General features: G+C 36.8%; 1 protein-coding gene across 1 annotated transcript in view; it reads left to right on the top strand.

The window, feature by feature from the left end:
* CNBD1 (cyclic nucleotide binding domain containing 1) overlaps positions 1-17,825 on the top strand; it is a 511,334-nt gene that overhangs the window by 371,910 nt on the left and 121,599 nt on the right. The gene's annotated exons all lie outside the window — the stretch shown is intronic.

Genomic DNA, 17,825 nt, shown 5'->3' with positions numbered 1-17,825 from the left:
ATACGTGTGCATGTGTCTTTATAGCAGCATGATTTATAGTCCTTTGGGTATATCCCCAGTAATGGGATGGCTGGGTCAAATGGTGTTTCTAGTTCTAGATCCTTGAGGAATCGCCACACTGACTTCCACAATGGTTGAACTAGTTTACAGTCCCACCAACAGTGTAAAAATGTTCCTATTTCTCCACATCCTCTCCAGCACCTGTTGTTTCCTGACTTTTTAATGATCACCATTCTAACTGGTGTGAGATGGAATCTCATTGTGGTTTTGATTTGCATTTCTCTGATGGCGAGTGATGGTGAGCATTTTTGCATGTGTCTTTTGGCTGCATAAATGTCTTCTTTTGAGAAGTGTCTGTTCATGTCCTTCGCCTACTTTTTGATGGGGTTTTTTTTTTCTTGTAAATTTGTTTCAGTTCATTGTAGATTCTGGATATTAGCCCTTTGTCAGATGAGTAGGTTGCAAAAATATTCTCCCATTTTGTAGGTTGCCTGTTCACTCTGATGGTATTTTCTTTTGCTGTGCAGAAACTCTTTAGTTTAATTAGATCCCATTCATCAATTTTGGCTTTTTTTGCCATTGCTTTAGAGATTGCAGTGAGCCGAGAGTGCGCCACTGCACTCTAGCCTGGGCCACAAGAGCAAAACTTGGTCTCAAAAAAAAAAAAAAAAAAAAGAAATTCTTCATTGAGGAAAATCTTTTGCATCTATATAATATTTCAAGACTATTAGCTGGTCAAAAATTAAAACTTCCATATCTTTCTGAATCTCCAGATACTCCACATGGGATAGAGGTCTGAATTGACTAGAATTGTGGATGATAGTCAGTTCTCAGTTTAGGGTGATCAAGATGTCCAGAGTAGAAAAGAGTCAAATAACCAATTAAAACCAAATTATTTAGCGTTATGGGGTACAATCAGAAAAATCCAGAACTAATATCACATTCAAGAGAAATAAGCATGGATCATACCCAGAAAGAATGACAAGGATAAAAATAAACAAGCCTATAAAAGTATATTATTCATCTCACATGAATGAATGATGTTTCTGATTGTCTTCTTGTTAGGGATGGAAAACAATGCATTTGCCATGTCAGTGACCACATATAATGGACCTAATGCTATTTTAGTCTGCTCTCGCAAATATGCCATGTTTAGCACAACAGCTATAATTAGGGCTGTTTCTTGATTGAATTTCTAGTAGTTGAATCCAGGCTTCAAAGATCCATTTTTTTTTAATGTTCAAACTCATGTATTAAATGGGGATATGATGGGAATCACCAGACCTGCCTTCTGCTTTAGGTCTGTAGGAGCAGTACTAATTTCTGGCATTCCACCTGAGATGTGATATTGTTTTCAATTTGCTTTCTTGGCCAGAGTGGGGAAAAGGGTAGAGAGAAGTTTCAGAGGCTTCCACTTAATCTACTGTGATAGCTCTTACTGCACAGGCCAAGAAACCAATGTGGAAACTCTACCCACTGCCAAGTATCCATTTAAATTATGCTTTTAGGGACCATGGATATTGCCCGTGGGGTAGGATTATGGACCCAGTGAAGCCACTGGGAAACAGACCTGAACCAATACTCTACTTTTTAGGAATTCTGCCTATTTATTCTCTGTAACAGGTGACCATGATGATGTTTTATGTATCAAGGCTTTAATGTCACTATCTCAAATTTTAGAGCTCCACGGCTGGGTGCGGTGGCTCACACTTGTAATCCCAGCACTTTGGGAGGCCAAGGTGGGTGGATCACGAGGTCAGGAGATCGAGACCACGGTGAAACCTCGTCTCTACTAAAAATACAAAAAATTAGCCGGGCGTGGTGGCGGGCACCTGTAGTCCCAGCTACTTGGAGAGGCTGAGGCAGGAGAATGGCGTGAACCCAGGAGGCGGAGCTTGCAGTGAGCTGAGATCGTGCCACTGCACTCCAGCCTGGGTGACAGAGCGAGACTCTGTCTCAAAAAAAAAAAAAAAAAAAAAAAAAAAAAAAAAAAAAAAAAAAAATTTAGAGCTCCACTTCTTCTCCATCAGGGCCCTACCTTAGCACAAAATAATGATTAAAAAAATACTTGCTGAGGTTGAGACTGCTACAGCAGAGCTCCAGAGAACATAAATATGAATATATTTCTATCTATGTGCATATCTATCTCTCTATCATCTATGTATCTGTCTACCTACCTACCTACCAATTATCTATCTACCTACCTGCCTATTTATATACCAAGTCAGATTCTCAGATTTTTCTGCCCTGTAACTGTTGAAAATGAGATTTTCTTTATATGCTGCCAAAGAACCCTTGGATTAGATCATTCATCTTAAATGGGTGATTAATTTTCCTCTTCCTTTTATTGTATTCCTTTAGTGCACTGAGAGCTCCCAGCAGCAATCATCCTATGCCATGGTCCTTATAAATACTCATTCTACAATATCTCAAACATCTGAGATATTGTACCTTCCAGTACATTCCCTTCTACTAGTACCTAATGCCTGCTTAACATCATTAAAATTTTATCAGTGGTACTGATACAGCATGTCAGAGACTACCAGTACTCCAGTGATGGATTTGTATTGCTAGCTGGCTGGCAGGCAGTTAAGCTCTAAATCCAGTATTTTTTCTACTTTAATAAAATATTTTGAAAAGAGGAAAAGATAGAAATCAAGGCAGACAATTTTAACTTGCAGCAACTCTGTGGTTTTTGTTGTTGTTTAAGTTTGCAGAAGGACGAGTATATGATTATTGATAAATTTATTTCACATTGCTAAAAATTTAAAGTATCCTTGCTAACCCTGTCCACTGTAGAAATTATGAGTTTAGCTGGTGTTATGAAACATGCTGCTCTTTCCCTATTTTAAAAATTTGCCTTTTTGTGTATTTACTTAGTGGGCCTTTTTCAAATAAAATTACTATTTCCAAAGATTTGTGTCTGGGAGAGTTTTGTAGTTTTGCACACATGAAGGGCTATATTTTTCTTTCTCCTTTTTTTTGGCTTTTTAAAAAACCATTGTTTGCTTTTTATTGCGTTGTAACAGAGAACCGAACCTAAGAAGAAGAAAAAAGTTATAACATTTTCACTCTTCAATTTCACCCTCCAACAGTTTGGTAAACTAATGGGCATCATTTGAGTATAACAAACATAAGGTGAAAAACAGCTAATCCAAGGATCAAATTTATTTCTCATGAGATAATGTATAGTTCTGAATAAAAATTGTTAAAGCTCCAAGTATCTGCTTTTCTAACTCTTTACTACACACTGGACGAAAAATGAGTGCAGTATAAATGTACAGTGAAACAATTTTTGTTTTGCTTTTCTCAACATAGATTTACACATTGAAGCTGAAAGCTTTTTCATTAGAGTTGATTATATGAGGAAAGAGATAAAAAATTACACATTTATTTACAATATCACCAACTTAATGCCTCTAAGTAGCTTTAAAATCTTTCATTAATTTTATTTTTTCCAATTAGTTTTATAACTTTTAAAATTATAATAATAAATTCAAATTTCTTAGAGACATCTCAGCATAAATATAGTATGGTCTGTGCCAAAACACACACACACACACACACACACACACGCACACACACACACACACAAACATGCACTTCTATATTTCATATTTATATACTTCTATGTTTAACATATATTACTATCTGCAATAAAACATTTTACTAAAATCTATTTTTGCTATAATTAAATTTAGAAAAATTATAAAAGCAAATTATTAAGTTGAAGATTCTCAATAATTATTGAAAGAACTTTCTAGTTTGTTAATAGTTTTCTTTGAAATACTTTTGGAATTATGTGGAAAAAACTGATAAAAATATATTAATATATTCAACAAGCAGGGCCCAGTGAGGGTAAAATTATAAAATAGTAATTTTTTTTTTCACCAAAGTTTTCAAACAAGTGGTGTAGTATTACTCTTCCATGATACCTGGATCCTAGCATCTCAATCAGATCCTAGGTATTAATGAATAACCTCACTCTTTTTGGTTTTACAAATTCCAGTCCTGTCTTTATATCAAATTTTCAAACTTTCATGCTTTATACTCAGCTTGTGCCTTATTGTGCCATAGAATCCAGCAGTGGGAAGAATAGTTTAGATTGGTCTATTCCCCTTTCTTACTTTGCATAGTCTTTTACTCACTAGCTTGGTTTTCTGGCTCTTTCCAGTCAGGAAATGAAGGAGGCTGGGAATTAAAGGCAAAATGGTAACGGGACCTTCTGTGATTGGATGTCCAAATGTAGGCTCGTTTTCTCAGGATGTTGCCCCTCCTGCAGTTCCCTGGAGCTGGTGTTGCCTCCTAGAGGGCTTTTTAATACCGTACCCTTGATCCCTGGTTTCAGGCAGTGACCACTTGAGTCTCTTTTTATGGTCAATTCATCTCTCCAGGAAGTTCTCCAGGGTGGTTCCCTTTTCATACAGTTTAGCTGGATACTTTTTGTGGGTCCTCCCAGTTGATGGGCTAGGGAAAGTTTCAAGTTTTCTCCACTAAATTGCTATGTCCTCACTCTGAGCCCAGAGGTCACTGGGAGTGGAGGAAAAAGAAAACTTCAGGACTCTAAAAATTGTCATGAAGCAGGTATCTTTCAATCTTTGCTGCCAACTTCCTGATCTCATTTCTCAAGAGGATCTTGAATTTACAGTTGAAGGAGTTTGTACTCATTTGAGACACTACTTGAAATTATGGACTTTGAATCTTATACTTACAATAGCATTTAGCACAAAAATCTGTACGTGGAAGATTTTTTTTTTTTTTTTTTTTTTGGGAAGGAGTCTCGCTCTGTCGCCCAGGCTGGAGTGCAGTGGCGCGATCTCGGCTCACTGCAAGCTCTGCCTCCCAGGTTCACGCCATTCTCATGACTCAGCCTTCCGAGTAGCTGGGACTATAGGGGCCCACCACCACACCTGGCTAATTTTTTTTGTATTTTTAGTAGAGACAGGGTTTCACCGTGTTAGCCAGGATCGTCTTGATCTCCTGACCTCGTGATCCACCCGCCTTGGCCTCCCAAAGTGCTGAGATTACAGGCGTGAGCCACTGCACCCCGCCCATGGAAGATTTTTGAATGGATAAAAATGAAAGTGTCTAGTAGGGTGTCACATACTAACGCAGGAAAAATAATTATAGGTTCACTACTTTGGTCTAGGAGTGAGATTACAAGGGCAGGGAATACACAGTGATTCAATTCTTAGTTTGTGCCTATATAAAAAAATAGTTTAAGTAATAGGATATCAGTACCTATTAAAAAAACAAAATGATACTTATTTGTGATCATTTTGGAAGCTATAATAATACCATTTATTTTCTTGGTAAGATAGGAATAGGCAATGGTTCTACCTCTCTTTGTAACTGTGTAAGTTGGGGAACCAGAGATAATAAGCATATGTAGAGAATGTAAATAAAAAATAAAATTCTAAGCCCCCAGCCAACTGAATAGACCCCTCCTCTTAGCCAAGAACATTACACAGTTAACCTGAAAAACTAGTTGAGGACATAATTACCAGGGGGATCAGACATTCCTCATTATACCCTCTTGCTTTTGGTATTCAGGCACAACTGACCAGCATTAATGTTAAAACAGAGACCTTAAGACTGACAAAACACTCTTTGTAGCCATAAAATACCAACATGACAGATGGCAGGCCCTGGAAGATATTGAAGTATTTTACCCCAAAATATATTTCTTTGACATATTTTGAAATGGCCCTGAAAAGCTGTCTCTTGTGGGGAAAATCAGTATGCTATAGAAAATCGCCTTCCCTTTCCAGGTCTTTTTCCTGATACAAGAGAAAATTAGCTAAGAATCTGGCACCTTTTTAAGTCTGATATGAAACATTTACCATCTATTATGTCTGAAGCCTGCTACCTGGAGGCTTCATCTGCATAATAAGAACCTTGGTAGCCACAACCCTTTATATTAATGCAGATCCTTTATATTAATTAACCCTCTTCTATTGATTCCGGGTCTTTAGATAATAGCTTAACTCTTTCAACTAATTGCCACTCAGAATGTCTTTGAATCCACCTATGACCTAGAAGGCCCCTCTTCAAGTTGTCCCACCTTTCCAGATAGAACCAATGCACATCTTACATGTAATGATTGAGGTTTTATGTCTCCTTAAAATGTATAACATCAAGCTGTAGTTCAACCACCTTGGGCACATGTTCTTAAGACCTCTTGAGACTTTGCCTTGTGCCACAGTCATTTATATTTGGCTCAGAATAAATCACTTCAAATATCTCAGAGTTTAACTTTTTTCATAGACAATAATTTAATTGCTTATGGCATAAACTTAATTGTTGATATTTATATTCTTAATGGGAATAAATCCCAACTCAAAAATATTCTTTATTTTCTTGTATCAATTACTAGCTAGTCTGTCAATAACAAAACATCTGAAAAAGTACAGGGTGGAGGGAGGAAATGTGGTGAAATCAACCTGCTGCCAGTGTGTATATTTCCTTAATTTACAGTAAAGTTATTTTGAGCAAATTAATCACTAAACCATCAAATCCTAACTTTTCCATTTCCCAAATACAAAATATTTCTAACCTGTGTTATCAGCACAACCTGTATTATTCAAACTGAGGATAATGAAGCCATGAGTATTTTATGCATACTGCCCAGTACATCTGAGGTTTTATCAGGTATCTAGAGAAAATTCAGAAGGCATTGATAAATGATGGATCCAACTAAAGAAAGAATATCTCATTTCATAAAGCAGTTGAATAGCAATTTCATCTTCAGATCCTGGATAAAACTCAACTAATTTGTTTCAAACAAGAACATATTCCAATTAATTTTAAGTTCTGCATCAAGCGACTATTGGGATATCTTGGAAGAGTAAAGGCAAAGTCATGTTTGATAAGGACAAGGAATTTAAGCTATTTAATTCTGCTGCCTCCAGATTTCTGATAATGGGTGCTGCCTGACCTTCTGTGTACGCCATTCCCTGTGGTCAGTGCTCCATATTCTTTTACTTGTCTCTTCATTATCCAACATTCTTCACAGATTCATTCCTGGTATGGTCTTACCCTGGTTCCCTAAATCTTTTACCTCATTTATTCATGGGCATTTTTAAAAATGGTGTTTTATAGAGCATATTTTTTATATGCAATACAACTGCTACAAAAAACAAAATGAATGGCAACTAGAAAAAGAAACTAAAGTTTTCAATTTAAGAAACACATCTAAATTATTCATGACACAAAACAGGAGTCACAATAAAAAATCAAAACTATTTCAATTAAACAAAAATACATAAATATCACATATCAAAACAAAAATACCATGAATCAAAACTTGTAACATATATATGCAGTGAAAAAAGATACAGAATGTGATTTGCTGTTTAGTATTGATCTATGTGTGATTGGAGTATAAAGTTTACGTTTTGTTTTTTAACTTAAAAAAATTTTGTATAAATTTATGGGGAATATGAACCCTGAAAATTTGAGACAGGTCTCAGTTAATTTAGAAAGTTTATTTTGCCAAAGTTAAACATGCACACCCGTGACACAGCCTCAGGTGGTCCTGATGACATCTGCCCAGGGTTTCAGGGCGCACCTTGGTTTTATACATTTTAGGGAGAGATGAGACATCAATCAATATATGTAAGAAGTACATTGGTTCCATCCAGAAAGGCGAGAACAACCTGAAGTAGGGAGGGGGCTTCCAGGTCACTGGTAGGTGAGGGACAATTGGCTGCATTTCTTTCGAGTTTCTGATAAACCTTTCCAAAGGTGGCAATCAGATATGCATCTGTCACAGTGAGCAGAAGGATAACTTTGAATATAATGGGAGGGAGGTTGACCCTGAGAAGTTGCCAGCTTGACTTTTTCCTTTAGCTTAGTAATTCTGGGGCTCCAAGACTTTCTTTTCACAGACCCATGTGCAATTTTGTTATAAGTATATAATTGAGAGTGATCAAGTCAGGGCATTTAGGGTGCCTATCTCCTGAGCATAATACATTTTTGTTTAACAATATCACCCTCCTTGCTTATCAGATGTTGAATTTATCCCTTCTAAGTAACTGTATTTTTATACCCTTTAACCCAGTTCTCTTCATCTGCCCCTCCTCCACTTACTCATAGACATATAAATGGTTCTTTGCTGCTTCTAGATGTCCCCTGACTCATATCCCAACCTCCAGTGTTAAGATCACTTCCTTTAAGTCAGGGATCTTATTTTTCTCTAATGCGTAGTATAGTATGCTAGGAGCTTTTAAGGTGTTCAGTAAGAATAAATTAAATTAAATCCAGTTAAATTTAATTAGACAGAGCCTTCAAAATGTCAAAGATGAACTGTGAAATGAGTTTTGATTCCACTAAATTGCAACTGATAGAGGATTTCATCTATATCGATTAAAGTTCAGTTTTATTACATTTATTTTATCTAAATTGATGTTTAAAATATATGTGATTGCTTTATTCTTAGAATAAAATGTAAACGTTAGAATATTCAAATGTTCAAAACTAAAATGTCAATCAGGTAATATTTTTACTATAATAATGGAATTGGAACTTAACATCTAATTGTCTCTCTGATCATTAAAAAATTTAATACAGATAGTTTGTAATATATTTATAACATGAAGATATTTCTTTTTTTTTCTTTTTTTCTTTTTTATTATTATACTTTAGGTTTTAGGGTACATGTGCACAATGTGCAGGTTCGTTACATATGTATCCATCTGCCACGTTGGTGTGCTGCAACCATTAACTCGTCATTTAGCATTAGGTATATCTCCTAATGCTGTCCCTCGCCCCTCCCCCCACCCAACAACAGTCCCCAGAGTGTGATGTTCCCCTTTCTGTGTCCATGAGTTCTCATTGATCAATTCCCACCTATGAGTGAGAACATGTGGTGTTTGGTTTTTTGTCCTTGTGATAGTTTACTGAGAATGATGGTTTCCAGTTTCATCCATGTCCCTACAAAGGACATGAACTCATCATTTTTCATGGCTTCATAGTATTCCACGGTGTATATGTGCCACATTTTCTTAATCCAGTCTATCGTCGTTGGACATTTGGGTTGGTTCCAAGTCTTTGCTATTGTGAATAGTGCCGCAATAAACATACGTGTGCAGTGTCTTTATAGCAGCGTGATTTATAGTCCTTTGGGTATATACCCAGTAATGGGATGGCTGGATCAAATGGTATTTCTAGTTCTAGATCCCTGAGGAATCACCACACTGACTTCCACAATGGTTGAACTAGTTTACAGTCCCACCAACAGTGTAAAAGTGTTCCTATTTCTCCACATCCTCTCCAGCACCTGTTGTTTCCTGACTTTTTAATGATGGCCATTACAGGATGCAAAATCAGTATACAAAAATCACAAGCATTCTTGTACACCAATCACAGACAAACTGAGAGCCAAATCATGAGTGAACTCCCATTCACAATTGCTTCAAAGAGAATCAAATACCTAGGAATCCAACTGACAAGGGACATGAAGGACCTCTTCAAGGAGAACTACAAACCACTGCTCAATGAAATAAAAGAGGATACAAACAAATGGAAGAACATTCCATGCTCTTGGGTTGGAAGAATAAATATCATGAAAATGGCCATACTGCCCAAGGTAATTTATAGATTCAATGCCATCCCCATCAAGCTACCAATGACTTTCTTCACAGAATTGGAAAAAACTACTTTAAAGTTCATATGGAACCAAAAAAGAGCTCGCATCGCCAAGTCAATCCTAAGCCAAAAGAACAAAGCTGGAGGCAACACGCTACCTGACTTCAAACTATACTACAAGGCTACAGTAACCAAAACAGCATGGTACTGGTACCACAACAGAGACATAGATCAATGGAACAGAACAGAGCCCTCAGAAATGATGCCACATATCTAGAACCATCTGATCTTTGACAAACCTGATAAAAACAAGAAATGGGGAAAGGATTCCCTATTTAATAAATGGTGCTGGGAAAACTGGCTACCCATATGTAGAAAGCTGAAACTGGATCCCTTCCTTACACCTTATACAAAAATTAATTCAAGATGGATTAACGACTTAAATGTTAGACCTAAAACCATTAAAATCCTACAAGAAAACCTAGGCAATACCATTCAGGACATAGGCATGGGCAAGGACTTCATGTCTAAAACACCAAAAGCAATGGCAACAAAAGCCAAAATTGACAAATGGGATCTAATTAAACTAAAGAGCTTCTGCACAGCAAAAGAAACTACCATCAGAGTGAACAGGCAGCCTACAGAATGGGAAAAAATTTTTGCAACCTACTCATCTGACAAAGGGCTAATATCCAGAATCTACAATGAACTCAAACAAATTTACAAGAAAAAAACAAACAACCCCATCAAAAAGTGGGCGAAGGACATGAACAGACACTTCTCAAAAAGAAGACATCTATGCAGCCAAAAAACACAAGAAAAAATGCTCATCATCACTGGCCATCAGAGAAATGCAAATCAAAACCACAGTGAGATACCATCTCACACCAGTTAACATGAAGATATTTCTTAATCATCACAACATATAGTTGCCTTTTGTTTTCATCAAGAGTTAAAATGTGTAGTGTAACTAAAAACAAACATTGGGTCATAGTAAATTTACTACTGTTTAAAAATAAATTAGAGAAAAAGTAAGAATTATACTTTGTTTAAGATTTTTACAACTCTTCTATTATAACAACAATGAAAGAGATATGTTTATTGGTACATATTAAGTCTGTTTACCAATGCTTTTTTAATAACATCATAAAATAAGAGGACTTCACATATAAACATTAACTCAGATATTTCATTTCAAAAACCTACACTTAAATAAAATTAAAGCTTTCGTTTCTTTACATCTTCCCCCCCTTTTTTAATATAACTGTTTCTTATTTTACTACATTTATGAAGACATCAAAATATAATCAAGCTTGCTGTTGTTTATCTCATGATATTAAGTATTGTATTCAGAGATTAAATAATTTCAACTTTATGTGAGACTAAAAGTAAGTGTTAAATTTGAAGGTCGGAAAATAAGTATAGTTTCTGGTTTATGGATGTTTGCATGCCTTCTGTGAAATGCCTGATATTGTGTACTCATTTTCCTTTTGTTTTCTTTATCTTTTTACCTATTAATTTATAAGACTTTTGATTATAGTAGTGATATAATTTTTTAATATACATGTGTTCAAATATGATGTTTTAATATATTATATTGATATTCTCACATTATCATTCTTTTATTATTATGGATATATTAATTGTTTTTTCTTTGTTGATGTTTGCTTTTCCATTCTTAGCAGTATTTATGATAAGAAAACTAGTAATAATTGAGTACTTACTATATGCCCATTTCATTTAAAGTACAGCAGGTTCTTGGACTAATATCTCATATCCATTGGTTTATTTTACTTTAGTGCCTATTTTATCTTCACAAAATTTTCCAGAACTACAGCCTTAAGCCCATTGTTTTCAGTTTTGGTGTTTTTTTGTAATTGCCTTGGGATTCTTTGCTCCTTTAATTTTTAAATTTTTCTGACAAACACAAAATGATGAAAAGATGAGGCAAGCCTGGTCTATAATTTTTACTCTGGCAAACCTGTTCTGTAATTTTTCCATTACTTCTGGAAAAAGCTTATTTATATTCATTTCCCATGTCATAATTTCCATTATCTCCTTCTGTTATTAATTAGACTGGGAATGAGAAGCTTTTGGGTTTGCAAAACCCCAAATAGATGATGCCAATAACTATCACAATTGTTGACAGCAACATAAGCTTTGAGTATAGTCTGTAACATTTAAATATAGATTTTATTTCTTCTTGAGACTGAAAACCATTTCATGAAAGTTGGTTAGAGAATTTGGTCTTAATCTCTGTATCAGTTAAGAGAGTTTTGGTTTTATGTTATCTAAATTACTACTAATGACTTAAACAATAAGAATATTTTTTATCTCATAGGAAGTCTTTGAGATAGATGATTTTAGGGATTAATTTAGAACCACAACAAAGTTACCTGGACACAGAGGCTCCCCTATCTTTCCCTCCTGTCACTTTTAGAATGCTGAATTTCTTCCTCAGATTTGCACCTCAATTGTTAGCAGTCTTCCAGGCACGGGAGAGCAGCGCTCCCCAACCTTTTTGTCACCAGGGATCAGTTTGGTAGAAGACAATTTTTCCACGGACTAGGGGTGGGGGATGGTTTTGGGATGATTCAAGAGCATTACACTTATTGTGAACCTTATTTCTATTATTATTATATTGTAATATATAATGAAATAATTATACAACTCATCATAATGTAGAACCTGTGGGAGCCCTGAGCTTGTTTTCATGGAACTAGACGGTCCCATCTGGGGGTAACTGGAGATAGTTACACCCGAATTATGTTGCCTATGTCCAGTCTACTCCATAATCTCGTTTTGGTTACTGTCACTACAGAAAACTCTGCTTCACAAAGATAGGATATTGGAAACAGGAGCAGGCTTTTCAGTGCTTTTGTGGCAATCTCAAGATGATCTCCACCTTGACTTTAATCTAGAACATATGGAGATTTGAAGTTGTCTCAAACATACTTTTGAGGCCACCATCATTTGTGATCTCAAGCAGTTGATTCTCTTCTAGCATGGACAAAGTCCATTCATCTGGCTTACTCTCAAATGAGTTGCAGATCCATTCCTTCCCAGTTAAGGGCTCCTTTCTAGTTTGGAAGTAATGCCCAAACTCTTTTGAAAGCTGAGAGAGGTGATCACGCACTAGCTATGAGTAAGACGACCCTGGCTGAGTCTCTTTTAAAATCTTTACTAATATTTGAAACATGTCAGAATTCCCAATGTTCAGTCATCGCCCCATAATTGCAGTTCAGCTTTGAATGCAATTACTTTATCTGATGACTTGAACACAGTTGTCGGTCTCCCCGGGAGTGACAGATTAAGTTCCTTGACCAGGTTGAATGTGTCACACAAGTAAGCAAGTTTTGCGATCCATTCTGCGTCACTGAAATATGCTGCCAGGGGTGATTTTTTTCTATAAGAAATCTCTGGAGTGGCTCTCATAACTCAAAAACTCTGGCCAGTGATCTACCTTTAGAAAGCCCTCTCATTTCTGTATATAAGAGAAGACGTGTTTGCTCTGCATCTGTTTCCTCATAGAGTTATGTGAACAGATGTGAGTTAAGGGCATTTAATGCGGTTGATAATTTTAATCATATCCTGCAAAATGTTTTTAAGTTCAGGTGACATTTTTCAGTTGTTAAGTTTAGGTGACATGGCATTTTTCAGCTAGCCACAACTTCTGTATGGGTGACACGGTGCATGGACTCACATTCAGAAGTGACCTCGTTGACCTGAGTGGTGAAACCAGAAAGCTGTCCAGTCATGGCAGCCACTTCATCCATGTATACTTACACAAAATGACCAATTTTCCTGATGTGTAATCATTCAAAGACTTTAATAGTTCTGCAGCTGTGGTGTTGTTGGTTGGCCAAAAAATTGCCCATAACATATTCTCATGCACATCTTTCTGAAAAATATATCACACAAAACCAAGAATTGTTGCCTTGTTGTCAACATTGGTAGACTCATCAATCTGGGTTGTGTACTATGGTGACTTATTAATCCTTTCTAACAATTGTGCCTCAATGTCTTCTGCTATTTCATCAATTCATCTAGTTATAGTGCTAGCTGAAAAAGGAACTTATGCCACCTTTTAAACTGCAGCCTCTCCTAAAAGTTCACAATGGATGTTTTAAGTAGCAGGTAGGATCAACCTTCACCAGTAGTAAAAGACGTCTTAGCTTTAGCAATGCAGTTAGCCACTAAGAATGATGCTCTCAGTACAGACACATTTGATAAAGTGGTGGCCTTCAGTAATTGCTTCTATTCTTTGTGTTCACATTTTTTGCTTTTGAAAGACTGCAGAGGTATCGCCAAGTCAATCCTAAGCCAAAAGAACAAAGATGGAGGCATCACGCTACCTGACTTCAAACTATACTACAAGGCTACAGTAACCAAAACAGCATGGTACTGGTACCACAACAGAGACATAGATCAATGGAACAGAACAGAGCCCTCAGAAATAATGCCGCGTATGTACAACTATCTGATCTTTGACAAACCTGACAAAAACAAGCAATGGGAAAAGGATTCCTTATTTAATAAATGGTGCTGGGAAAACTGGCTAGCCATATGTAGAAAGCTGAAACTGGATCCCTTCCTTACACCTTATACAAAAATTAATTCAAGATGGATTAAAGACTTAAATGTTAGACCTAAAACCATAAAAACCCTAGAAGAAAACCTAGGCAATACCATTCAGGACATAGGCATGGGCAAGGACTTCATGTCTCAAACACCAAAAGCAATGGCAACAAAAGCCAAAATTGACAAATGGGATCTAATTAAACTAAAGAGCTTCTGCACAGCAAAAGAAACTACCATCAGAGTGAACAGGCAACCTACAAAATGGGAGAAAATTTTTGCAACCTACTCATCTGACAAAGGGCTAATATCCAGAATCTACAATGAACTCAAACAAATTTACAAGAAAAAAACAAATAACCCCATCAAAAAGTGGGTGAAGGACATGAACAGACACTTCTCAAAAGAAGACATTTATGCAGCCAACAGACACATGAAAAAATGCTCATCATCACTGGCCATCAGAGAAATGCAAATCAAAACCACAATGAGATACCATCTCACACCAGTTAGAATGGCCATCGTTAAAAAGTCAGGAAACAACAGGTGCTGGAGAGGATGTGGAGAAATAGGAACACTTTTATATTGTTGGTGGGACTGTAAACTAGTTCAACCATTGTGGAAATCACTGTGGCGATTCCTCAGGGATCTAGAACTAGAAATACCATTTGACCCAGCCATCCCATTACTGGGTATATACCCAAAGGACTATAAATCATGCTGCTATAAAGACACATGCACACATATGTTTATTGCGGCAGTATTCACAATAGCAAAGACTTGGAACCAACCCAAATGTCCAACAACAATAGACTGGATTAAGAAAATGTGGCACATGTACACCATGGAATACTATGCAGCCATAAAAAATGATGAGTTCATGTCCTTTGTAGGGACATGGATGAAACTGGAAACCATCATTCTCAGTAAACTATCACAAGGACAAAAAACCAAACACCACATGTTCTCACTCATAGGTGGGAATTGAACAATGAGAACTCATGGACACAGGAAGGGGAACATCACACTCCGGGGACTGTTGTGGGGTGTGGGGAGGGGGAGGGACAGCATTAGGAGATATACCTAATGGTAAATGATGAGTGAATGGGTGCAGCACACCAACATGGCACATGGATACATATGTAACAAACCTGCACATTGTGCACATGTACCCTGAAACTTAAAGTATAATAATAATAATACATACATATATATATATATAAAGAAAAACTACAGAGGCTTGCTTTTAATACAGGGTGCTTGATCGCCATGTGAAGAAGCAGCTTTGAAGGTTTCATGGCTTCATTGGATAGCCTGTTGCCACATATTATATAAAGCAGGATAGGAGAATGTGAATCACCTATTGCAGTGAATCTGCAATTTAAGTAGGACTCTTGGTATTTTCTTTTAAATACAACTTTCTTTTGTTGGCATAGAGTCTTTTATTGTCCCCTCATTGGGTCTTTCCCCCGTTTCTAAGAAATCTTCCAGTGACATTTGGTTTTTACTCATTTTGGCTGGGGTTAGCTTGTGGGCTTACCAAAAGTGTGACTGAGACAAGTACACAGTGCAGGAAAGAGGCATGAACAGAAGTGGTAAATAAAATAATGAGTGGGCCACGTATGGACTAAACCAAGTGTCAGATTCTGACTTAAAGCCTGCCACCAGATGCAACTATACAATTGAAGTATATCAACTCACTACTATAACACCTGCCACCAGATGCAGCTTAATTGTCACTTGCCACTCACTGATGGGGTTTTGTTATGAGTCTGCAAGCAACTGATTTATTATGGTCTCTGTGCAGTCAAATCTCTCTGCTAATGTTAATCTGTATTTGCAGCTGCTCCCCAGTACTAGCATCACTGCCTCAGCTCCACGTCAGATCATCAGGCATTAGATTCTCATAAGGAGCACACAACCTAGATCCCTCCCATGCACAGTTCACAATAGGGTTCATGCTCCTGTAAGAATCTAATGACACTACTGATCTGACAGGAGGCCGACCTCAGGAGATAATACAAGTTATGGGGAATGGCTGTAAACATAGATGAAGCTTTTCCTGCTTGCCCATTGCTTGTGCTGTGTGGCCTGATTCTTAACAGGCCACAGACCAGTATAAATCTGTGGCCCAGGAGTCAGGGACCCCTAGGGTAGAGGATGTTTCTTCATCATGTTTGTACCCCTTTATCTGTGAAGAAAACATTTCTACAACATGCACAGAAGGCACAGACTCCCATTTCCATCCCATTGGCCAGACTAGGTTATAGGTCTACCTTTCAACCCCAAATTGATGAAAGTGAATATAATCACCGTTATTAGTTTAGAGTGATCAATTAAGATTCAGTCCCAAGAACTAGGTTCATGATCTATGTGCACTTTGCAGCCTAAATCCTAACCAAATCAGGCTTCTGTTAGCAAGCAAAACAGGAGTGAAGTGCTATTGAGTAGATGAATATGTTTCTGGCACAAAATTCTCAGGAGTTAGTTTGACAGTATGTAAGATAACTTAATCATCCAGTAGATTGGAAAGGCTCATTATAAAAACAGCACCCTTGAACTTAAATATAAAACTTCAAACTATTAGAAGAAATCATTGGAGAAACTCTTTGGGACATTGGTCTGAGCAAAGATTTCTTGAGTAATACCCCAAAAGCACAGGCAACCAAAGCATAAATAGAGAAACGGGATCACATCAAGCTAAAAAGTTTCTGCCCAGCAAATGAAACAATCAACAAAGTGGAGAGACAGCCCACCAAATGAGAGAAAATATTTGCAAACCACCCATTTTAAAAGGGATTAATAACCAGAATTTATAAGGAGCTCAAACAACTCAATAGCAAAAAATGAAATAATCTAATTACAAAATGGACAAACGAGCTGAATAGCCATTTCTCAAAACAAGGCATACTAATGGCCAACAGATATATGAAAGAATGCTCAACATAATTAATCATCAAAGAAATGCAGATCAAAATTCCAATGAGATATTATCTCACTCGAATTAAAATGGCTGTTATCCAAAACAGGTAATCACAAATGTTGGCCAGGATATGGAAAAAGGGGAACTCTTGTACACTGTTGGTTGGAATGCAAATTAGTGTAGGCACTATGGAGAACAGTATGGGAGTTCCTCAAAAATCTAAAAACAGAACTACCATGTGATCCAGAAATCTCACTACAGAGTATATATCCAAAAGGAATGAAATCAGTATATCAAAGATATATCCGCACTCCCATGTTTATTGCAGCACTGTTCACAATAGCCAAGATATGGAAGCAACATAAGTGTCCATCAACCAGTGAATGAATAAAGAAATGTGGTTTATGTACATAATGGGATATTATTTAGCCATAAAAGAATGAAATCTTATCATTTGCAACAACATAGATTGAACTGGAGGATATTATATCAAGTGAAATAAGCCAGGCACAGAAAGAGAAATATTGCATGTTAGCACTCAAATGTGGGAGCTTAAGAAAAAAAACTGAACTCATGGAGATACAGAGTGGAATGATGTTTGTCAGAGGCAGAGAAAGATAGCAGGGATTGGGGGATAAAGTGAGATGGCTAATGGGTACAAAACTACAATTGGATAGAGGAAGTAAGATGTCGTATTTGGTGGCACAATAGGGTAACTATAATCAATAATAGTTTA

This window comes from Nomascus leucogenys, chromosome 16, assembly GCF_006542625.1.
Source record: "Nomascus leucogenys isolate Asia chromosome 16, Asia_NLE_v1, whole genome shotgun sequence".
Taxonomy (NCBI): domain Eukaryota; kingdom Metazoa; phylum Chordata; class Mammalia; order Primates; family Hylobatidae; genus Nomascus; species Nomascus leucogenys.
Note: the sequence above shows the minus strand (reverse complement) of the source record. Positions and strands in the feature narration are given on the sequence as shown.